Source organism: Macaca nemestrina, chromosome 2, assembly GCF_043159975.1.
Source record: "Macaca nemestrina isolate mMacNem1 chromosome 2, mMacNem.hap1, whole genome shotgun sequence".
Lineage (NCBI taxonomy): Eukaryota > Metazoa > Chordata > Mammalia > Primates > Cercopithecidae > Macaca > Macaca nemestrina.
In genome coordinates, this window is record NC_092126.1 from 94,784,842 (window position 1) to 94,810,243 (window position 25,402).

The 25,402-nt window shown below is 41.5% G+C and overlaps 1 long non-coding RNA gene across 2 annotated transcripts in view; it reads left to right on the forward strand.

Annotated features, from left to right (window-relative positions):
* The window catches only part of LOC139361928 (uncharacterized), a 55,320-nt gene that overhangs the window by 12,666 nt on the left and 17,252 nt on the right, over window positions 1–25,402 (forward strand). The window contains exon 3 of one of the 2 annotated variants that reach the window (XR_011619926.1): window positions 12,303–12,374. The exons of the other annotated variant lie outside the window; for it this stretch is intronic. This is a non-coding gene — a long non-coding RNA (uncharacterized lncRNA). The remainder of the gene's footprint in view (window positions 1–12,302; window positions 12,375–25,402) is intronic. 2 annotated transcript variants of the gene reach the window in all.

Here is a 25,402-nt window from a genome sequence, read left to right on the forward strand (position 1 = left end):
AAATTGTGTGTTCCAACCAGGGCTACCGGGACCTGTTCCTCCTCATGCTTTGCTTCTGCTCTTCACTAAAGAGTTATTTATTCTTTAAGCAATTGTGTACTGCCTTCTTTTTATAGATAATTAGATTTGTCAGGTATGTCCCCCATTGAGAATGAGGTTCATCATGAATAGGTTTATTAATCTCAAGGAATAAGGGAATGGTTGAATTTACTAAGAGTCTCAAAAGCACACTGTTCAAAATGCAAACTGTTTAAAACTGCTGTGATGGTGGTTAGCACAGTGTCATGTATGGTGTGAATACCACAGCGTGTTATGTTCTGGAGACAATTGGTGAGGGAATTTGTCAGTCTCCTCATCTTAGAAAATCATTTGGGCCTCCAACTTTCTTCCTTTCCACATTTTTCTTTCTCTTGCCTTTTCCTTCTTGATTACCAATGCTCTTGATCAGGCAAAATGAGAAGTCATCAGGGATAAAACAATTGCTGATACTAAGTCTAGCATTGTTTCGAAGTGTGGCCTGACTCAGCTGTGGGAATTAAAGTTTGTATCAAGGAAACAGAGTGATAAAAAGTCAAAGGCCCTGGGTTCTAATTCTGGCCTTAACATTTCTTATCCTTGTCACTTTGGGCATGTCTTTTGTGGCATGGGGAAACATGCCCAGACTTTGCAATCAGATAGACTGAATTTGGATCCTAGGTCATATTTTCTACCTGAGTGGTACCTGTGGAGAGTTGTCAGTACAATGAAAACATCCTTTGCTTTGTCAACATGCCTTCTTCTTGCCATCGGCCTACTTCTTCTCTCTGAGTGTTAAGAAGGTAGAGTTAGAGAAGCACTTTGTCCTTTTGCCTGTCCTTTTTCATCCTTCTTTTTCCTAAACTCTGCATCACATACCACAGTGCTCCATGGCATCTCCTTTTTTTTTTTTTTTTTTTTAATGGAGTCTCGCTCTTGTCGCCCAGGCTGGAGTGCAATGGTGCGATCTCAGCTCATTGCAACCTCCATCTCCTGGGTTCAAGCAATTCTCCCGCCTCAGCCTCCCGAGTAGCTATAGCTGGGATTACAGGCATCTACCACTATGCCCAGCTGATTTTTATATTTTTAGTAGAGACAAGGTTTCACCATGTTGGCCAGGCTGGTTTCGAACTCCTGACCTCAGGTGATCTGCCTGCCTCGGCCTCCCAAAGTGCTGGGATTACAGGCATGAGCCACTGCGCCCGGCTGGCACCTCCCTTTCTGACTGTGCACGCAGCATGGACAGCCACCTCTGTCCTTGGCTTCCGAGCCTTTTCCCCATTGCTTAAGTTGGACCACCCCCGCCCCCTTTCTCCCAGGGCTTTCTTCTCCCAGGCCAAATGATTCCAGTGCTAATTGTGGGACAATTATCCCAGTTCAAAATGGAAGAATAAATAGAAAGAACGTTAAGGAGAAGAAATGGTGGAGTGGTGGCCCTGGCAGTGACTAAGTAGGAAAGGACAAGAAAAAGACGGTAGCAGAGAGGCAGTGGTGAAGACAAAGCTTCCACCAGTACATATGGAAAAGGTAAAGAGTCCGAAACTTTTCATTAAATGTATTTAATTATTTTACTCTGAGATTAAGGCCTCTCAATAGTTTCTGTGTTAGCGTGTTCTTTCTTTTATGAGTTGATGGTAATACAATAAAGAGTTAGTAAGTTGGTTTGTAATGTTATTATCATTAGTTTTAATGACATTGTAGTGGTCTGGGAAATCTCAATGGCTGCCAGAGAGGTTAAGAACCCTTATTGGCTTTGGAGTCAGAGTCTAGGCTTAAACACTACTTTGTGTCTTTGGGCAAGTTACTTAAACTTCTGGGGCCTCAATTTCCTCATCTGAAAATAATAACGCATGCCTCATAGAGGTTAAATAAGATAATGCACGGCACATGCTTAGTACAAGGTTGAGAACATAGAACTCAATAACGTTAGCTTTTATTTTTATTAATATAAAGATAAAAGGAATTTACTTGTATTTGGGTAGCAGTTAAGGTGAGTAGTAAAAGCCTAATGTGTGAGAGTGGGTATTAAGCATTGGCAGTTTGGCTAACACTTAGAGGGACTGGGTTGATTCTTCTCTAGTGTAACTGGCAAAGTGACGGACTTGGTGGCAAATTCATGTTTAAATCTCAGCTCTGCAACCGCCTAGCAGAATGACCTTGACAGTTGACCTTGGGCCTTCATTTGAAAGATGGTAATACACAGGGTTCTTTAGAGGTGCTATGTTACATCATGAGTAATAGTAATGACCCAGCACAGTATAGAATTGTTGGCATAATTAATCCTTACAACCCTTTAAGGCGGGTTCTATTAATATTATTATTCCCAGTTAAATATAAAATGACCAAAGGAAAGCTTAGTTGAGAGAGTGTTCTTTGAAGCCAACCTGGGTTCAAGGTGCCGCCTGTGTGACCTTCTGCAAGTTACTTGACCCTCTTCAAGTTACTTGATCCTCTTACGGAGACATTCTGATGATGCTCATAAATGAATTAGATCTGGGAGGAGATACAATGTACAAAGATAATGGCATCTATTTGGAGGTGGAAAACATTTTCCTAGTGTTTACGTTCTTAATTTGTGTTTCTAATAGGCCACGATTTGAATTTGTTGAATTTTTTTTTCTTTTTTCTGAGACAGAGTTTTGCTCTTGTTGCCCAGGCTGGAGTGCAATGGTGCAGTCTTGGCTCACTGCAACCTCTGCCTCCCGGGTTCAAGCAATTCTCCTGCCTCAGCCTCCCAAGTATCTGGGATTACAGATGCGGACCACCACACCCAGTTAATTTTTTTTTTTTTTTTTTTTGAGACGGAGTCTCACTCTTATTGCCCAGGCTGGAGTGCAATGGCGTGATCCTGGCTCATTGCAACCTCTGCCTCCCAGGTTCAAGCGATTCTCCTGCCTCAGCTTCCCAATTAGCTGGATTACAAGCACCCGCCACGATGCCCGGCTGATTTTTTATATTTTTAGTAAAGATGGGGTTTCACCATGTTGGCCAGGCTAGTCTCAAACTCCTGACCTCAGATGATCTACCCACCTCAGCCTCCCAAAGTGCTGTTGAATTTTTATATATATACATAGTATTTATTTATTTATTTATTTATTTATTGAGACAGAGTCTCACTCTTGTTGCCCAGGCTGGAGTGCAATGCTATGATCTTGGCTCACCACAACCTCCGCCTCCCGAGTAGCTGGGATCACAAGTGTGAGCCACCACGCTTGGCTAATTTTGTATTTTTAGTAGAGACGGGATTTCTCCATGTTGGTCAGGCTGGACTCGAACTCTTGACCTCAGGTGATCCGCCCACCTCGGCCTCCCAAAGTGCTAGGATTACAGGTGTGAGCCACCGTGCCCAGCCCATAGTAAGTATTTAATGAACATTTGTTTGCTGAGTTAGTATCCGGTTTGGAACTGACATACATTCCAAAACTAAATGTGCTAAGACACCATCTCAGTCCTCCAGTATCAGGCAGTCTGTTAGGGGAGACAGACACGCATCACATTGGAGGGAGGTAAGTTAGGAGATACACTTGGGTGCTCAGAGTTGGAGTAGCAGGCTAGGGGCAAAGGGGTAGGGTGGAGCAGAGGTGGCCAGGGAAGTTTTTTCAAAGGAACTGTCTCCAGAACTGAGTGTTGAAAGCTGAGCAGTCATTGGCTGAATGAAGAGGAGATGAATTGCCTTCTAGGCCAGAAGTTGCAGAGTGGCAGCTTCCATTTGGTTGGCAGACGTGTTTTGATTACCCACAATTTAATTACTTGCCAACATTAAGAAACTGGGAAATTTCGCATAAAGATGATGATTTCTGGCTTCTCTTGAAAAAAATTGGAAGATCTGAAGACTCTGGGCCCACATTCCTGTTGGCCACAATCGCTGGTCCTGTGTATGGGCTATTCTCTTTGAATGGGCCAGCTACTAGAGTTAAACCGGAAAACTGAGTTTTCCACTCCTCTTCGGTAGCAGGCTTAGGAGGTAAAGAAACAGCATGACATTTATTCCCACACCTGTTTGGTGTTGGTCGGATGTAAAGTTTCTGATGTCTACCGTCTGAAAGGCAGAAAAAAAGTGATTAAAAATCATCATGAAATTGACAGGACGCAGTGGCTCACACCTGTAATCCCAGCACTTTGGGAGGCCAAGGCAGGTGGATCACCTGAGGTCAAGCATTAGAGACCAGCCTGACTAACATGGAGAAACCCGTCTCTACTAAAAATACAAAATTAGCCGGGCGTGGTGGCGCACACCTGTGATCCCAGCTATTTGTGACACTGAGGCTGGAGAATCACTTGAACCCAGGAGGCAGAGGTTGCAGTAAGCCGAGATTGCGCCATTGCACTCCAGCCTGGGCAACAAGAGTGAAACTCCATCACACACACACACAAAATCATGAAATAAATAAATGGCTAGTTAATTGTTTTAAATGGCAACAGAATAATTAGGAACATCAAGAAGAACTCTTCCCTTTTTTCAATTAATTTTTCAGCTCAGATGAGGTGGTGGTGGTGGTGTTTTTTTCTAGACAGGACCTTACACTGTCAACCAGGCTGGAGTGTCCTGGCACAATCATAGCTCATTACAGCTTAAATTACTGGGCTTAGGCAATTCTCCAGCCTAAGCCTTCTGAAGAGCTAAGACTACAGTTGAACAACTACCACGACTAGCAATTAAAAAAAATTTTTTTTTGTAGAGACGGGGGGGGGGGGGGGGGTCTCACTATGTCGGCCAGGCTGGTCTCGAACTCCTGACCTCAAGGGATCCTCCTGCCTCAGTCTCTCAAAGTGTTGGGATTACAGGTGTGAGCCACCATGCCAGGCCAAAGGGCAGGTTTTTTTTTTTTTTTAAATCAAAATCTGTCTAAGGCCTAAATTTGAAATTTGCATGCTTTAAAACAATGATCCTCAAGCTTTGCTGATTTTTAAAAATACTGAGACCCAAGCCATATCCCAGGCTAATGATAGAACCTCTGCAGGTGAGACCCAGCCATCAGAATTGTTTTTCAAAAGTCCCCAGGTGACTCTAATGAGCAGCTAATTTCTGAGAACCAGAGGTCTAATACGTTTGCCTTTTCCTCTAGGCCTCCCTGCAGCATTGGCTCAGCTCTAGCTACTCGGAAGGTCGTGGCAATGCTGTCTCAGAATGTCCATTTCTAGAGTACAGAGAAGAAATTCTAGCTTGACGTCCACGTACATTTGTCTCTGTTTCAGAGGAAATTCCAGTTCTAAACTCTCGGGAGAAACAATTTCTCGGCATGCTGACGAGACTTGCTGTTTTTTGGCACCTGAAACATTTTTACCCGAGGGTTCTGATTATTTAAATAATTGGTATGCTATAACTATTCTGGCTGACAGAAATGTGGTTTAATGTAGACGAGTTGTAAAAACATGTGACAAATATGCTCCAGGCTAAAAATATCTGGATTAAAAAAGAAAAAGAAAAAAGAAGAGGTGGGAGAAGAAAAAGAAAGAGAGAGGGAGGGAGGAAGGAAGTTGGGGGAAGAGAAGGAAGGGGAAAAGAGGGGAAAGCAGGCAGGCAAGCAACTAGCTCCCTGATTTTATTCCACTGACTTATTTAACATTTTAATCAAATTTCTTCCTTTGGAATAGCAATTTAGTGAATATGGCACGTTTTCAGATGTCTGGGTTCTTTTGGCTGACTGACTTATATAAAACTTTCAGTTACTGTACACAATAACGTGTTGTTTCAGCATAGACCAAAACAATTTTTTACACAAGTATTTCTTTGAAAAAGAATTGCTGAAAAATACCCAGACTACCTAAACTCAATCTATACTTTTAACCAGGGACGCTGAATTCTCTAGTCCCTAAGAGGAAATATCAGTGAAAATTGTAGCCTCTGTCTGCTTATAGTAATTCATTGTAACAATAATTTTGGCCATCACACAAATGGATCATTGACTAAAAATAAGGAACAGTGAAGACTTCCTGAACTTTGTTTTCCTCTCTTAGTCATTTCATATCTTAGAGCTAAAGTTTCTTTCTGTGAGATTTAAAACTAAAAATATATGAGTTACAAATTTAGCAACTGTAACTTTTTTGCTAAGACATAATATTTGGATGCAGCTCTTATTCTGGGGCAGATCACATACTTTGATACTTGAAGAAAATGAGTCAAGAACATGTTTTACATTGGGGAATCTTGGCAGTCTCTGGTTAACTAAACTTTTGAAGCTAATCAGAATGTTGGCTTGCCTTTAGCTTTAAAAATGATTTTGTTTTAACATATGTTAGCTGAAGCAAAAAATAATACAGTAGGAGCTGTATGTCTATCAGAGTGACTGACAGATTGAAATTCTCTAGAAAAATAGATTATTTTCCCTCAAAGAGAGTAAAGTTTTGGTTTTCAAAGTCAATCAGAAAACTAACAATTTGGGCAGAAGAGGAATCAGCTTCTCTTTTTGAGACAGTATATTTCTAATGATTTCTATGGAGACTATAATAAAGACCAGGAAACAAAGCTTGATATGGACATGTTTTTAGCTAGCAGATTGAAAGGAAATAATGGCATGAAATAAAGTTTTTTTTTTTTTTTTTTTTTTTTTTTTTTAAATACTGACAGAGTTCTTATTTCTTTTATATTGTCTGGAATAAAATTGATAAATGAAAAAATTCTGTAACGGTTTGGTTCTCCAATACCAGCCACTTTTTTTTCTTTTTTTTTTTTGGTTAAACTTTGTCATAAGGCCAGGCACAGTGGCTCATGCTTGTAATCCCAGCACTTTGGGAGGTCGAGGCGGGCAGATAACAAGGTTGGGAGTTCGAGACCAGCCTGACCAACGTGGTGAAAGCCTGTCTCTACTAAAAATACAAAAATTAGCCAGGTGTGGTGGCATGCACCTGTAATCCCAGCTACTCAGGAGGCTGAGGCAGGAAAATTGCTTGAATCCAGGAGGTGGAGATTGCAGTAAGCCAAGATCGCGCCACTGCACTCCAGCCTGGGTGACAGAGCAAGACTCTGTCTCAAAAAACAAAAAACAAAAAAAAACAAAAAATCTTTGTCATAAACATGTTTATGTGTATTTTTTATATATATAGGAAGATGCAAGGTTTTATAGTAATCTTCTAAATACTCACTGATGTATGCATATATGGTATTAAAATTAAATTTCAATGATAAAATTTTCTGATATTCAGGTGTCAATACAAAATTTAAAACGTGATAAGCACCATAGCTTATTTTAGCAATGCTGCTTCTAGGACTAGAGAGGCAAATTACTTAAGAAGTCACTTAAGACATTGACATATGTAAACATGTTAGCATTTTTGATAAGGTAAGGGAAAACTCCTTTGCAAATCTGCCTGCCTCATAGTCTTAAATTGCTCTTTTTAAAAAAAGGTATTCATGGGCTCAAGTCAAAAATGATTTCATACGTGGAAGAAAGTTTCAAATGCAAACAGCACTTTTTTATTCCTACTCTAGGTGTGGAATCTCATCTGGATGTTCTCTGAAACACCGGGATAATTTTTGTGTCATTTCTATGGCAGCCTTCCTTAAATGTCCTTGGGGATACCTTTGTGTTCTCTCTTCTCCCTGAAAGGAGTGTGCACTTTTTAAGTAATGATACTGTTGCCCCTTTTACGCAATGTTCTTGTCATGTCAAGACTCTAAGCTTTTTTTTTGTCTACACAGAATCACCTGGCTAGAAAACCCTCTTCCTCTTTTCTCCATCTGGCTAACTCCAGGCTCAATTTAGGTGTCATGAACTGCTTTTCAGGAGAGCCTTCCCTGACCACCCCTCCCTGAGAGATGCCTGGATGAGTACTCCCTCTCCGGTATCTTCATAGCACCTGGGTCTACTTTGTGCATGTTCTGCGCTTGCCTATCGTAATTCCCTTTATTTTGATAAACGTTGTATTGTTCACGGTCACATTCACAGTGCCCCAAAAAGTGCCTGGCATTAGTAACACTCAATTAATATTAGTAAAATGAATACATAAATGAAGGATCTAAAAAACAAATTCTCAGATGATAGAGGTATACCAGAGCCATCGATTTAAAAACATGAGTGAGGCCAGACGCAGTGGCTCACGCCTGTAATCCCAACACTTTGGGAGGCCGAGGCAGGTGGATCACCTGAGGTCAGCATTTCAAGACCAGCCTGGCCAATACAGTGAAACCCCGTCTCAACTAAAAATACAAAAAAAAACTTGCTGGGCATGGTGTCAGTTGCCTATAATCTCGGCTACTTCAGGAGGCTGAGGCAGGAGAATTGCTTGAACCCGGGAGGCAGAGGTTGCAGTGAACTGAGATCGCGCCATTGCACTCCAGCGTGGGCGACAAGAGTGAAACTCTGTCTCAAAACAAACAAACAAACAAAAAAAACCATGTGTGAAATCTGGCCAGCGATGCCAATTGACGATCTAGCCCCCATCCATGGGAAAGGGAATGAAGACACATCAGTGGCCTGCACATTTAGCTTTGGAAACGATTTCCTTTAAATCTATCTCTCCCTTTCATCTCCATTAAAGAGACTCCCTGGATCCATAATAGACAAGAATATAAAAGCATCATTCTCTTTCTCATCCCATCCTGTTTACTCAGCAAGCCCAGCCCCTGCTTTTGCCTCAGCCCACATGTTCTCTATTAATAAGAGTTAGGAGAGGCCAGCCTCACCCAGCACAGTTTCCCCCTTTCTTTTCTCCTCAGGGAGGCCTCAGCCAACTGCCACAACTCCTGAGTGAAACGCATTGCCTGCTCTTCGGACATTCTGGGGGAGGTGAAGACAAAGGTGAAGTCTCAGCCTTCAGTGTCTCTGAGACTCAAATTGCCTCAAGTGCTTTCAAACCAGCAAGCAGCTCATTTAGAATTTGGTGATAAGCCACGGCCCTCATTTGGGGAAATTTAGAGGCACATTTGAAGGAGTAAACTCATGTACTGTAACTGGACATAGGGCCAAATTCTGTCTTTGGAAAAGTCAGTGAAGCAGACACACCCTGTGCCCTCTAAGTGAATTAATGTACTGTGTTCCATTTGAGAATCATTTCTCTCTTCATCTTTAATTCCTGCCCTGAGGAGCCATCTGTACTTTGAGGGTATGTGCACAGGATCACTCACTGAGGACTGAGGACCTTCATGCTCAGCCCTCGAGATGAATAACCCTTTCATACACTGTGGGCTTCCTCTGATTTTCTGACTAAACCAGACCTTAGTGGGGCGTAGAAATCTGTAACAGCAAAAAGGTTCATACAAACGTAAAAACAAAAGGCAATGGGTGATTTTCTTGTTGTCGTGGTAGTGGAGGTTGTTTTTAACCCTAAAATGGCATATATTAATCCAAAACACAATATTATTGTCCTCAGGATCTCATGATTACCTTTGACAAAGGAAGATTAAACATTCAAACTGTTTTAGGATTTTTGGGGTTGAGGAGGAGGGATTGGATTAATTCTTTCAGTGGACGTGAAGTCCTAGAGTCTAGGAAGAATTAGTAAGGTAGATGATATATCTCCTTCTTTTCAAAGGCTAAGGCCAAATGTTTGATTTGGAAAAACAAAAAACAAAAACAAAACCTAGACTGGGCATGGTGGCTCATGCCTGAAATCCCAACACCTTGGGAGGCAGAGGCTGGACGATCACTTGAGGCCCTGAGTTCAAGAACATCCTGGGCAACATTGTGAAATCACATCTCTACAAAAGAATTACAAAATTAGCCTGGTGTAGTGGCATGCACCCATAGTCCTAGCTACTTGGGAGGCTGAGGCAAAAGGGTCATCAGCCCAGGAGTTTGAGGCTGCAGTGAGACGTACTTGGGCCCCTGCACTCCAGCCTGGGTGACAGAGAGAGAGACCCTGTATCAAAAACAAAAACAGAAACAAAAAAAATAAAAACAATTAAATAGGTGGTTCTGGGAAGAGGCTTCTTACAAAAAGAAGAAAAAAAATAGTTAGAACCATGCTGTCCATCAATATGATTGGCAATCAACTATACTAATCAATGGACTTATTTACATTTAATCTCTCTTTTTTTTTTTTTTTAGACGAAGTCTCACTCTAGTCCCCCAGGACCAGATCACGCAATGGCGTGATCTCGGCTCACTGCAACCTCCACCTCCCAGGTTCAAGCGATTCTCCTGCCTCAGCCTCCCGAGTAGCTGGGATTACAGGCGCCTGCTACCACGCCTGGCTAATTTTTGTATTTTTAGTAGAGACGGGGTTTCACCATATTGGTTAGGCTGGTCTCGAACTCCTGACCTCAGATGATCTGCCCGCCTCCACCTCCAGAAGTGCTGGGATTACAGATGTGAGCCACTGTGCCTGGCCTCTCTTCCTTATTTTGTATAGCCTTTTGGAGACTTTTTCCTTTAAGATTTTTCTCCGCTCTACACAGTGGCTCATGCCTGTAATCCCAGCACTTTGGGAGGCTGAGGCAGGAGGACTGCTTGAGCCCAGGAGTTTGAGACCAGTCTGGGAACAAAGTAAGGTGCTGTCTCTATACAGAAAGTACAAAAATTAGCCAGGTGGCTAATTTTATTGGTTTGCACCTGTAGTTCCAGCTACTCAGAAGGCCGAGGTAGGACGATCATTTGAGTTGAGGAGGTTGAGGCTGCAGTGAGCCAAGGTCATGCCACTGCACTCCAGCCTGGGTGACAGAGTGAGACTTCATCTCTTGAAAATTTGCTTATTTATTATTTTCTTTATATAAGTTATATATACCTATTGTAAAAATAAATAAATAAATAAGAAGTATGAAAAAACATAACAAAGAGAAAAACTCCACAATGTTACTACCCAGAGACATACAGAGACCATTAACACAATGGCCTGTTTCCTCGGAGAATTTTTTTTTTTTTTTTTTTTTTTAGACGGAGTCTCGCTCTGTCGCCCAGGCTGGAGCGCAGTGGCCGGATCTCAGCTCACTGCAAGCTCCGCCTCCCGGGTTTACGCCATTCTCCTGCCTCAGCCTCCCGAGTAGCTGGGACTACAGGCGCCCGCCACCTCGCCCGGCTAGTTTTTTTGTATTTTTTAGTAGAGATGGGGTTTCACCGTGTTAGCCAGGATGGTCTCGATCTCCTGACCTTATGATCCGCCCGTCTCGGCCTCCCAAAGTGCTGGGATTACAGGCTTGAGCCACCGCGCCCGGCCCCTCGGAGAATTTTTATATTTTTTATTTTTTTTAAGACAGAATTTCACTCTGTTGCCCAGGTTGGAGTGCAGTGGCCTGATTTTGGCTCACTACAACCTCTGCTTCCCAGATTCAAGCGGTTCTCCAGCCTCACCCTCTCGACTGGCTGGGACTGCAGGTGGGAGCCACCAACACCCACCTAATTTTTGTATTTTTGGAGAGACAAGACTTTGCCACGTGGGCCAGACTGGTCTCAAGCTCCTGAGTTCAAAGCAATCCACCTGCCTTGGCTTCCCAAAATGCTAGGATTACAGGCATGAGCCACTGTGCCCGGCCTAGAGAAATTTTTCAAGCCTACTTTTTTGTTTCTGCCTGCCCTGCTTAGATGCTTTTTGTTTTTCCCTTCAGTATTTTTGCTAACAAAAGAGAATCCTTGTTGTGACCCTTCTGAATGTGAATAAAACTTCCCAGCTGCTGACTGTCACATGGCACCTCTATAGTAGGTGCATAGGAAAAGTTTGCTTATTAAATATGACTGATTATTTCCAGGGACCTAGTGAATTAATTCTTGCCTAACTGGCCCTATTCATAAGCTAAATCACATGAGATATGAAATTAAGTGCACTTTAGAAAGTCCACCACACTATGAAAATTAGTAAGTATGGCTTTAGCAGTTACTTAGCACTAAGGATGAAGAAGCTAATGTAAAGGAGGTGAAAGTTACTGAACTCACCTCTCCTTCTTGCCAGTACAGTTGTAAAGGATAAGCTCTGGAAAGCCATGGGACCCCAAACTATTCTGAAAACCAAGCTTATGCATTTGGTTTCCACATTACATGTCACCTAAACCTACTCAAAATCTTTATTAAGGACTGAGAAAATAGCCCTTATTTTGTGTACAATAAAATTTGGGGTTCTAAATTTCTAATTCATGTCTTTTATTTAAGTTCCCACACAAAGCCTCGCATCCAGTTTTTGCAGCACCTCCACTGTTTCAGCATATCCTTTTCAGATCATTCACCAGACAGCATCCTACAGCTCTCATTCATAAAGTCCAATTATAAGACAAGAAATGTCAGGAATATACACTTTGAGAGTGGGAGGCAAATAGAACAGTACATTGTGACTTTGTAAGAACAGCCATGCATTTCCTCTGGGCTTGTTTTCAGTTCCTTTGTCAGCTGATTACATGGTCTTTTATAATTTCTCATCTACAGAATGAAGCTATTTGCTTGTGGATTATTTGAAAGACACAGGCTTATGCAAAAGAAAAACGAAATCATCATGAGGTAGAATGGTATTTCTGACTAGCTTTTTTTTCTTTTCTTTTTCTCTTTTAACACAATGTGAGAACACAATTTAAAATTGTGGTTCTTTAGAGATATGAAACAAGTAAATACTCTGTTAATTCAATCTTAATGTATATGTAATGCTATATATGTATTTGTTTTTCATATAATTGCCTTATCAATAATATTATTTATTTTTACATAAAGAAGAATGCTGTCTTACATACATTTTGTTTTCAAAGCACAAAAATTTTCTAGGCACACACATTGTACTGCCTGATTCCTACTTTTCCTTTAGTTGTTCAACAGTACTTCACAGTTTAGAAAGTGGTTTCAGGCCGGGCGCGGTGGCTCAAGCCTGTAATCCCAGCACTTTGGGAGGCCGAGGCGGGTGGATCACGAGGTCAGGAGATCGAGACCATCCTGGCTAACACGGTGAAACCCCGTCTCTACTAAAAATACAAAAAACTAGCTGGGCGTGGTGGCGGGCGCCTGTAGTCCCAGCTACTCGGAGGCTGAGGCAGGAGAATGGCGTGAACCCGGGAGGCGGAGCTTGCAGTGAGCCGAGATTGCGCCACTGCACTCCAGCCTGGGCGACACAGCGAGACTCCGCCTCAAAAAAAAAAAAAAAAAAAAAAGAAAGTGGTTTCATATCCATTATGCTATTAATTCTCATAATATTCCCCCAGTGTAAAACTAGTCAAAGTACTTTGGGCTTTAAATCCTTGTCTGTGGCATTATGCTTCTATCCAGCCCCATAAGTTTCCTCTTCCCTCTGGTGTATATCCTTTACTTGCTTATCTTTAGAAACTTAGCTCCTGGTCACCTCCTCTGTGAAGCCTTTCCCCAATAAAATAAGTGACTTCCTCTCTCACTGTATCCCTTCACTGCTCTATAGATACGTTTTTAAGGAAAGGCTTTCAAAAGTCTAGTTATTTTTAAAATTCACATAGTATATTCTTTTTATTTATTTATTTTTGAGGCTGAGTCTTGCTGTGTGGCCCAGGCTAGAGGGCAGTGGTGTGATCTCGGTTGACTGCAACCTCCGCCTCCCGGGTTCAAGCGATTCTCCTGCCTCAGCCTCCCGAGCAGCTGGGACTACAGATGCGTGCCACCACACCCAGCTGATTTTTGTATTATTTGTAGAGATGATGTTTCACCATATTGGCCAGGCTGGTCTCGAACTCCTGACCTCGTGATCCACCTGCCTCCACCTCCCAAAGTGCTGGGATTACAGGTGTGAGCCACTGCACCCAGCCCAACATAGCATGTTCTTATAAAATTACTATAATAATCTCTTAGACTCGTGAGTCAATAATCACTCGAAAATAAAAAGTTAAAAACAAACATGTATGTCAAACAAATATGTCAGCATATACAGATCTTCCAGATCACTTTAAAATACCATATATAAATAGTATTTCACACTATGAGTGTTGTATACCCACATTGTTCAGTAGAAGTTTGTGTGATAATGGAAATGTTCCATATCTGTTCTTTCCACTGTGGTCATCACCAGCCTCAGGTGGCACTTGAAATGTGGATAGTACAAATGAAGAACTAAATTTTTAATTTTATTTAATTTAAATTTAAATAGTCAAATGTGGCGTGGCTTGTGGTTACCATGTTGTACAGCAGATTTGTACTTTAATCTATTGACAGTAATTTAGATTGTTTCCAATCCCCTCCCGGCTCCACACAGTACAAGCAAACTAAGTGTTATCTAGTAAAGTAAACCATGAGAACAAAAATGAATTGTTTATCCCTTCTTATACATATTAACTCTCTAGAAGCCTGTGTTCATTCTAATGCTGCCCCCTTTGAAGTTCTACATGAACTTACTGAATCAAGTAGGTAAAAGGACACTTATAGTAAAGGTATTTCCTATATGAAAGGATGATTTTAAATGTGCAGCAAATAAAAATATTTTTCAAAAAAAGAAAAGATGCAAAAAAAGATTTTTTTTTTGAGACAGAGTCTCACTCTATCACCAAGGCTGAAGTACAGTGGCACGATCTCAGCTCACTGCAACCTCCACCTCAAGCGGTTCAAGTGATTCTTCTGCCTCGCCTCCTGAGTAGCTGGGATTACAGACGCGCACAATCACACCTGGCTAATTTTTGTATTTTTAGTAGAGATGAAGTTTTGCCATGTTGACCAGGCTGGTCTCTAACTCCTGACCTCAAGTGATCTGCTCGCCTCGGCCTCCCAAAGTGTTGGGATTATAGGAAAAAATATTTAATGCCAGCATTGATTATAGCAGTAAAACACTGGAATCAATTGAATATCTAACCATGGGGAGTTGGTTCTAGTATTATATTTTATTATTTTTTTTTGAGATAAGGTCTCACTCTGTTCCCCAGGCTGCAGTGCAGTGGCGCAATGACAGCATACTGCAGCCTCGACCTCCCCAGGTTCAGGTGATCCTCCCACCTCAGTCTCCCAAGTATCTGGGATCACAGGCACACACCACCATACTTGGCTTTTTTTTTTTTTTTTTTTTTTTTTTTTTTTTGTCTATTTTGTAAAGACAAGGTGTTTTCATATTGCACAGGCTGGTCCAATATTTCATGATCCTCCATATAATGGAGAGCAATACTGTCATTGGAAATGACAATGATTGTAGTTTATTAACATGAAAACAAGTCTATCATATATTTTTAAGTGAAAAAAACACAGAACAGTCTGGCTGCAGTGGCTCATGCCTGTAATCCCAGCACTTTGGGAGGCTGAGGCAGGAGAATCACTTGAGGTCAGGAGTTTGGGACCAGCCTGGCCAACATGGTGAAACCCCATGTCCACTAAAAATATAAAAATCAGTCAGGCACGGTGGCGTGCCTGTAGTCCCAGCAGCTAGGTGGGAGGCTGAGGCAGGAGAATGACTTGAACCTGGGAGGCGGAGGTTGCAGTGAGCCGAGATTGCGCCACTGCACTCCAGCCTGGGTGACAGAGCAAGCCTCTGTTTAAAAAAAAAAATAATAATAATAATAATTCTATCACGAAGACAGATGCACACAAATGTTCATTACAGCCCTATTCACAATAGCAAAGACATGGAATCTACCTAAATGCCCATCAGTGGCAAATTGGAGAAAGAAAATGTGGTATATATACACCATGGAAAACTATGCAGCCTTAAAAAACAAGATCATATCTTTTGAGGGAATGTGGATGGAGCTGGAGGCTATTAGCCTCAGGAAACTAACACAGGAACCGAAAACCAAACACCTCATGTTCTCACTTGTAAGTGGGAGCTAAATGAAAGAACTTATGAACACAGGCGGATGGATCACTTGAGGTCAGGAGTTCGAGACCCTCCTGGACAACATGGTGAAACCCATCTCTATTAAAAATCCAAAAACTAGCTGAGTGAGGTGGTGGGTGCCTGTAATCCCAGGAGGCTGAGGGAGGAGAACCATTTGAACCCGGGAGTTAGAGATTGCAGTGAGCTGAGATTGTGCCATTGCACGCCGGCCTGGGCAACAGAACAAGACTTGGTCTCAAAAAAAGAGAACTTAAGACACTGGGGTCTACCTGAGTAGGGAGGGAGGGAGGAGAGGAGCAGAAAGGATAACTATTGAGTACTGGATTTAATACCTGGGCGATGAAATAATATGTACAACAAACCCTGGGACATGTGTTTACCAGTGTAACAAACCTTCATATGTACCCCCAAACTAAAAACAGAAGTTAAAAAAATGAAAAGAGGCCGGGCGCGGTGGCTCAAGCCTGTAATCCCAGCACTTTGGGAGGCCGAGACGGGCGGATCACGAGGTCAGGAGATCGAGACCATCCTGGCTAACATGGTGAAACCCTGTCTCTACTGAAAAATAAAAAAATAAAAAAAACTAGCCGGGCGAGGTGGCGGGCACCTGTAGTCCTAGCTACACGGGAGGCTGAGGCAGGAGAATGGTGTAAACCTGGAAGGCGGAGCTTGCAGTGAGCTGAGATCCGGCCACTGCACTCCAGCCCAGGCGACAGAGCAAGACTCCGTCTCAAAAAAAAAGAAAGAAAAGAAAGTTACTTAATAATATGCATAATATGGACCTTTTTTCATAAACACATATGTGCATATATAAATTTTTGTTTAGTGGTGAGTCAGTATACCTGGTTGAGAGCATAAACCTTTGAGTCAGACCAATCTGGGTTCGAATCTAGGTCCGGCCACATATCATCTATGTGATTTTGGATATATCTCTAACCTTTCTGAATTTTGGTTTCCTCATTGCTAAAACTGGATGATAAATTTTCATCTGGGGATTGATGTTTAAGTAATGTATGTAAAACAATTGGTGCATATGTAGTGTTTAATTATTGGTAGTTGTTTTTCTAAGACTAGTATGAATGGGCATGGAAAGAAGTATGATATTTACCAGTCTGTTGAAAGTGATTGTCTCTGGGTTGTAAAGTCATGGTTGAATTTGTGTTATTGTTTAATTAAATGGATCAATGACTTCTTAAATATGAAAAAAATCCATAAAAATTATGTGAATATAAAACGAAAAAAGTGAGCAAACTCTGTATGTACTAATGTAGAAATATGCCAAGATACTACATTGCAGAGCAGTATAGTTAATGTGATCCTATTTGTGTTCAACAATCTTTTTTTGGTAAAGAAATATAAGGTTACCTTTGAGAAGTAACTCTGGATGATCTAACAAAGGGCACAAAAAAAAATCTTTTTTCATTCATGCTTTTTGATACTAAGTTTTTACTGTGATTTTCTTGTATTTAATTTTTTTAAAAATTATTATTAAGTAAGTCCTGTAAGACTTGGAAAGAGAAAGAAAAACAAATTGCCTTTCATTTACTTCTACCTTTGCCCAATATGAAGAAATATTGTTTTCAAAGGCATAAGGAGGATTCTGAAATTTCTTCAATATCGGCAACTTTCTAATTCAATTGAAGACTGTGACAATTCTGTCACTATACCATAGTGTTTCTGTAATTTCTTATTTTCTCTACTAAAATACTATCAATATTTATTGAACATTTATTAAGATAAAAGCAAGCAAGATGAGTAAGAATAATTTTATTAGAAAAGAGAGTTTTAATCTTTCACCATTTTCTTATATTGAACAGCACTACAGAAAAATAAATATGGCACTCCACTCATGACTCTTTGGCCTCGTGTCATAATTGTCTACTTTTTTTTCTCAATGTAACATTTTATACAAGCTCAAAGAACTTTAAAACACCATTTTTACTTAATACAGGAATAATAGTTGCTCATTATAAAAAAGAAAAGAAAGAAAGAAAAAAGAGGCTGGGCACAGTGGCTCAGGCCTGTAATCCCAGAACTTTGGGAGGCCGAGGCAGGAGGATCACCTGAGGTCGGGAGTTGGAGACCAGCTTGACCAACATGGAGAAATGCCGTCTCCACCAAAAATACAAAATTAGCCTGGCATAGTGGCACATGCCTGTAATCCCAGCTACTCAGGAGGCTGAGGCAGGATAATTGCTTGAACCCGGGAGCCAGAGGTTGTGGTGAGCCGAGATCACACCATTGCACTCTAGCCTGGGCAACAAGAGCGAAACTCTGTCTAAAAAAAAAAAAGAAAGAAAGAAAAAAGAAAACGTCTATAAGACCACCCCAGTGAAAATCACTGTTAAGGTATTGGTGTGAAATCACATCAGTATTTTTATATGTATACTATATTCTTTTTTTTTTGAGATGGAGTTTTGCTCTCGTTGCCCAGGCTAGATTGCAGTGGCACAATTTCGGCTCACTGCAACCTCTGCCTTCCAGTTTCAAGAGATTCTCCTGCCTCAGCCTCCCAAGTAGCTGGGATTACAGGCACCCGCCCCCACGCCCAGCTAATTTTTTTGTATTTTTAGTAGAGACGGGGTTTCACCATGTTGGTCAGGCTGGTCTCGAACTGCTGACCTTGTGATCTGCCCGCCTCGGCCTCCTAAAGTACTGGGATTACAGGCATGAGCCACCATGCCCGACTACTATATTCTTTTATGCATCATCTTTTTGTATAGTTTTACATTTTATGAACTGACTAGGAGTTACATAACAAATCAATTACTGTTAAACATATAGATTGTTTCCAACTTTTTGTTATTATAAACACATTGGGGGCCAGGTGTGGTGGCTCGTGTCTGTAATTCCAGCACTTTGGAAGGCCGAAGCGGGTGGATCACCTGAGGTCTGGAGTTCGAGACCAGCTGACCAACATGGTGAAACCTCATCTCTACTAAAAATACAAAAAATTAGCCGAGTGTCGTGGTGCATTCCTGTAATCCCAGCCACTTGGGAGGCTGAGGTAGGAGAATCACTTGAACCCAGGAGGTGGAGGTTGCAATGAGCCTAGATCGCGCCATTGCACTCCAGCCTGGGCAAAAAGAGTAAAAATCTGTCTCCAAACAAACAAACAAATACATTGTGGTAAAGATTCTTACAGCTGGATATTTGCTCATCACTATGACGATATCCTTGACATAAATTCCTAGAAGTGTAAATGCTGAGTCAAAGTACAAACAAGAATTTAGGATTTTGATGTATTTCAATAATTGTTGAAAAGAATCAGTAAATGATCACAAGCTTATAGTAAAGAGGAAGCCTCTGGGGAGGAAGTATCTGCAGTTCAGGCTCAGTAGTAGAGTTGGTGGATGGGATAACTAGGGAAGTTCTTAAGACATTTTTGCGTCAGGAGAGTAAAGAGGGTGGAAGAATCTTCACACTCTTATGAATACAGTGCCCTGACTTGCAAAGAAAGGAGAGCTAACCGTCTTATTACAACCAGTTCCTGGTTCTGCTCTACAGGGTATCATATAAAATATTTAAAACCAGAAAAAGAGCAAGCCTTCTTTCAGTCTTTCTCCTACAGTTGTGACTATTTGGAATCTACTCATCTTCCAAGCAGTAATATAAATATTAGCTTCTTCATAAAATATTTTTTGACCCTCAAGGATTTGGGGGGGTCCTCTTTCTCTTTATGCATAGCAGTTCTTGCCTTCATTTTCACATTCAGACATTCAATAATCCCTTTTGATTGGTCTATTTCTTCTTGCTATTACACACACACAAAAATCATTTTTGAAACTACTATGTGCCAGGCACTATGCATTTTTATTGCATGAATCTTCACAAATGTCATGTGAGGTTGTTATTATGATTCTCATTTTGCAGATGGGGTACCAGAGTTGGAGTAGATTAAATAACTTGCCACTGTGGTACAAGGAAGAGGCTCACCTAGATGAAAAATGAGGTCTTTTGACCGGGCACGGTGGCTCATGCCTATAATCCCAGCACTTTGGGAAGCCAAGACAGGCAGATCATTTGAGGTCAGGAGTTCAAGACTAGCCTGGCCAGCATGGTGAAACCCTGTCTCTACTAAAAATACAAAAATTAACCGAGCGTGATGGTAGGTGCCTATAAGCCCAGCTACTTGGGAGGCTGGGGCATGAGAATCCCTTGAACCCAGGAGGCGGAGGTTGCAGTGAGCTGAGATCACGTCACTGCACTCCAGCCTGGGTGATAGAGCAAAACTCAGTCTCAAAAACAAACAAAACAACAACAATAAGAAAATCCAAAAATGAGGACTTTCTTATTAGAAATCACTCACCCCCACTTCGTTTTAAATCTATTTTTCCTAAAAGAGAGGGAAGGGCAAAATGGGAAGAATGTACAAAGGTGGAGGGAAAATGGAAAAGTGAGAAAGATGAAATAATATAATTTAGGGGATTGCTGGGAAGGGTTCAGTGTTTTTGGCAGAGAGGGTCCCAGATAAAGTGGTAGGAGATACAGTCGGGAAGGAAGGTGGGGACTGGAGTCTTAATGAATGCAGGAGTACATAGAAGAGCACTTGAAATACAGTGAAATTCAATAAAGGGAGTTAATCTTATAACATGTTGAAGGTTTATTTATTTATTTAAGACAAGGGGTCTTGCTGTGTTGCCCAGGTTGTTCTTTAACTCCTGGCTTCAAGTGATCCTCCTGCCTCAGCCTCCCAAAGTACTGGGATTACAGGTGTGAGTCACTGACTGGCCATGTTGAAGATTTAAAGTACCTCTGTTTATTGCCTTCCTAGCTATACTGTGAGCCTTGTGAGGTCAGGGGTTGTTCTCCATCAGGTTCATCTTTATATCCCTAGGGGCCAGCAAAATGCCTGGCATATGATAATGCTAAATACATCTCTGCTGAATAAATGAATTAATTCATAAGCATTCTCTCAGGAGGTAGCATCTACAAAAAACAAAACAAAACAAAAAACAAACAAGCAAACAAACAAAAAACCCAAGAATCCGATTTTAGAATCAGAGGACCTTGTTTCAAAACTTTTCCCTCCAGCTTACAGATGCGTGACTAAGTTACATAACCTCTTTGAATAGTTTACTCATATGATGCTAATACTCACCTTCATGTATTATTTTGAGAACTAAATGAGATCATACTTTTGAATTGCTTAGCACATTACCTGACAAATTATAGACATTCAACAAATGTGAGTTTCTTATTGCCTCCTTCCCACTATCTAGTATTAAAATATGCATTAGGAGAGTTTATGTCCAGATTGTAAGGGATAGCCTTCATTTCTAATATTCAGTCCTACTGTCAGACCATGGTTTTAAATGTAATATTTTTAAAAGATGACTACTAAGGCCAGGCATGGTGACTTACGCCTGTAATCCTAGCACTTTGGGAGGCAGGAGCATTGCTTGAGCTCAGGAGTTTGAGACCAGACATGGTTTTTTAAACCATGTCTCAAACTCAGGAGTCTGAGACAACATGGCAAAATCCCATCTCTATGAAAAACTAAAAAAAAGAAAAATTAGCTGGGTGTGGTGGCTCATGCTGGTAGTCCCAGCTACTTGTGGGGCTGGGGTGGGAGGATCGCCTGAGTCTGTGAGATCAAGGCTGCGGTGAGCTGAGATCACACCACTGCACTTCACCCTGGGTGACAAAGTGATACCCTGCCCCAAAATAAATAAATAAATAAATAAATAAATAAATAAACAAACAAACAAAATTAAAATTATAAGGATGACCACTGTTTAAAGCATCTATTATAAAGTGCCACATATTGGTACTCAATAAAAAGATGCTGAATAAGTGAATGAATTGAATCAGGTTGAATACTCAGAATTTTATCAGATTATGTATAGTTTTCTACGGATCCAAGATATGTAAACACTTCATTATTAGTTGATTGGGTTATTATTTAGTTGGTCTGAGATATCCATCAACATTTCTAAATTCCTTTTGTTTGGTTCTGTCAGCACTAAACAAGCTTGTAATGACAAATTCAATTTCTTCGTTTTCTTGCTTTTAGAATAAGAGGGTGCTGGAATCAGGGAAAATGAATAATGTCCATTTTAAAATAGTTTGCTGTCATCTGGCTTAAATATTAGTTTTTTGTTTTGTTTTGTTTTGTTTTTTGAGATGGAATCTTGCCCTATTACCTAGTGGCACAATCTTGGCTCACTGCAACCTCCGCCTCCTGGGTTCAAGTGATTCCTCTGCCTCAGCCTCTCGAATAGCTGGGATTACAGGCACCTGCCACTATGCCTGGCTAATTTTTGTATTTTTAGTAGAGATGGGGTTTTGCCATGTTGGCCAGGCTGGTCTTGAACCCCTGACCTCAGGTGATCCACCTGCCTTGGCCTCCCAAAGTGCTGTGATTATAGATGTGAGCCATTGTACCCGGCCTAGATTTTTTTTTTTTAAAAACAATTTTGCCGGGCGCGGTGGCTCAAGCCTGTAATCCCAGCACTTTGGGAGACTGAGACGGGCGGATCACAAGGTCAGGAGATCGAGACCATCCTGGCTAACACGGTGAAACCCCGTCTCTACTAAAAAATACAAAAAACTAGCCGGGCGAGGTGGCGGGCGCCTGTGGTCCCAGCTACTCCGGAGGCTGAGGCAGGAGAATGGCGGGAACCCGGGAGGCGGAGCTTGCAGTGAGCTGAGATCCGGCCACTGCACTCCAGCCTGGGCGACAGAGCCAGACTCAGTCTCAAAAAAAAAAAAAAAAAAAAAAAAAAAAAAAAAAAACAATTTCATTGAAATAAAATTTACATACCATGCAATTCACCCATTTTAATTATACATTTCAATGGTCTTCAGTATAATGACAGAGTTGGACAATTATCACCACAGTCTAATTTTAGAACTTTTCCTCATCTCCAAAAGAAACTCCGTGCCCATTAGTTGTCACTCTATCCCCCTCTAGCCTCCCCAGGCCCAGGGAAACACCAATCTACTCTCTGTCTGTATAGATTTGCCTATTCTGGATATCTCATGTAATTGAAAATTTACAGTATATTGTTTTTTGTGACTGATTTCTTTCACTGAGCATAATGTTTTCAAAGTTCATTCATGCAGTAGTATTTTTGGCTCTTAGAAATAATACTACAATGAATAATACTGCCATGAACATTCATTTGCATGTTTTTAATGGATGTATGTTTTCTTTTTTCTTTTTTTCTTTTTTGTTTTTTTGAGTGCGGTGGTGCAATCTTGGCTCACTGCAACCTCCACCTCCTGGGCTCAGGTAATTCTCCTACCTCAGCCTCCTGAGTAGCTGGGACTACAGGCATGTGCCACCATGCCCAGCTAATTTTTGTAGAGACAGGGTCTCACCATGTTGCCCAGGCTTGTCTCGAACTCCTGGACTCAAGTGATCCACCCGCCTTGGCCTCCCAAAGTGCTGGATTACACGCAGGAACTACCATGCCTGACCCAGATGTATGTTTTCATTTATCTTGGGTATGTATCTAGTCCCCTTCTAAGCTGATCTTACAGCAACATTTGAGTTTACTAGTCATTCCTTCACACTTGAAATATGCTCTTACCTTGATTTTTATGATGCTACATCTAGTATTCTTCCTTCTTACTTAAGAGTTCCTTTTCAATGTCCTTCGTGAGTCCCTTCTCCTGTACCTGGCCATTAAATGTTGGCATTCTTCAAATCTTTGTGATAGACTCTTTTCTCTTCTCTCTCTCTTCTGAAGAGGCAGAGTATCACTCTATAGTGGCCATTCACAAGTGTGATCATTGCATACTGCAACCTTAAACTCCTGGGCTCAAGTGGTCCCGCTGGGACTACAGGTGTGTGCCACCATGCCTGGTTCTCTTTTCTCATTCAGTAATCTCTCTTTTCTCTTCTCATTCTGAAAGCTTACCTAGGTGACCATATCCCTTCCATGGCCACGGTTACCATGTCTGTGTCAACGGCTGCCAAATCTCCAGTTTAGATCTCTCTTCTGAATTCAGACCTACATATCTAAATGTCTACTTGATATCTTTACTTGCATATCTTAGTCTTTTATGTCCAACCTAAACTCAATCTTCCCCCTTCAATCTGATCCTCTTTCCATGTTTTTTTTCTTTTCTTTTCTTTTCCTTTTTTTCTTTTTTTGAGACAGATTCTCCCTCTGTCACCCAGGCTGGAATGCAGTGGTGCAATCTCGGCTCACTGCAACCTCTGCCTCCCAGGTTCAAGCGATTCTCCTGCCTCAGTCTCCTGAGGAGCCAGGATTACAGGTACACACCACCATGCCTGGCTAATTTTTGTATTTTTTGTACAGATGGGATTTCACCATGTTGGCTAGGCTGATCTTGAACTCCTGACCTCTTGATCCACCCACCTTGGCCTTCCATGTTTTTTTCCTTAGGAAACACAGATTGCTGAATCCCAAGTGCAGAATTATGGAATTCTAGGAGGCATTCCAACCCCCTTTCTTTACTGACCTATAGTATATACTATCTATTTCATGTACTTGAATCTATCCACTTTTCTCCATCTCCATTGCCTTTGCCTTAGGATGAGCTACTGTCATCTTTATCTCAATATCTGCAACAGCCTCCTGACTGGCATCCCCATATCCCCACTCACTCCTTTCAATAAACTTCCATATATCAGCCTGAGTGATATTTTTATAAGATATAATATGTCAGCCCCTTCCCCACATTTCCAATCTGCCAATGGCTTCTCATTGTTTTTAAACTAACGTTCCAGGCTGGGTGCGGTGGCTCACGCTTGTAATCCCAGCACTTTGAGAGGCCGAGGCAGGTGGATCACTTGAGCTAAAGAGTTCAAGACCAGCCTGACCAATATGGTGAAACCCCGTCTCTACTAAAAATACAAAGATTAGCTGGGTGTGGTGGCAGGTGACTATAATCCCAGCTACTTGGGTGGCTGAGGTAGGATAATCACTTGAACCCGGGAGACGGAGGTTGCAGTGAACTGAGATGGTGCCACTGCACTCCAGCCTGGGCAACAGAGCAAGACTCCATCTCAAATAAATAAATAAATAAATAAATAAATAAATAAATAAACAAACAAGCTAATGCTCCAAACTCTATAGTCCTCAGCAAGTTTTAGCTCCAATGACTGCCCCAGTCTAGTCTTATATTATTTTACCCCCGTTCTCTGTTCCATTCATACCATCATTCTCTCATTTCTTCAAAAAAGCTACCTCAAGGTCTTTGCATGTGTTCTTCCCTTTTCCTAGACACCATCACTCCCCTACCAAACTTGGTTAATTCTCCCATCCAAGTACTAACCAGGCCCGACCCTGCTTAGCTTCCAAGATCAGGCGCGTTCAGGGTGGTATGGCCGTAGACAAACTTGGTTAATTCTAATGTACCCTTCCTATTTGAATTCAAACACTTTCTTAGAGAAGTCTTTTCTGAACATCATCTCCTGCTTCCTTCTCAACCCCCTAGGCTAGGTTCCTCTCTTTCATTCTTTCTTTTTTCTTTTTTTTCTTTCTTTTTTTTTTTTTAAAACAGAGTTTCACTCTTGTTGCCCAGACTGGAGTGCAGTGGTATGATCCCAGCTCACTGCAACCCCCGCCTCCAGTGTTCTATCAATTCTCTTGCCTCAGCCTCCTGAGTAGCTGAGATTACAGGCACGCACCATGACACCGGGCTGATTTTTGTATTTTTAGCAAAGACGGGGTTTCGCCAAGTTGATCAGGCTGGTCTCGAACTTCTGACCTTGTGATACGCCTGCCTTGGCCTCCCAAAGGGCTGGGATTACAGGCGTGAGCCATCGCGCCCAGCCAGACTGCTG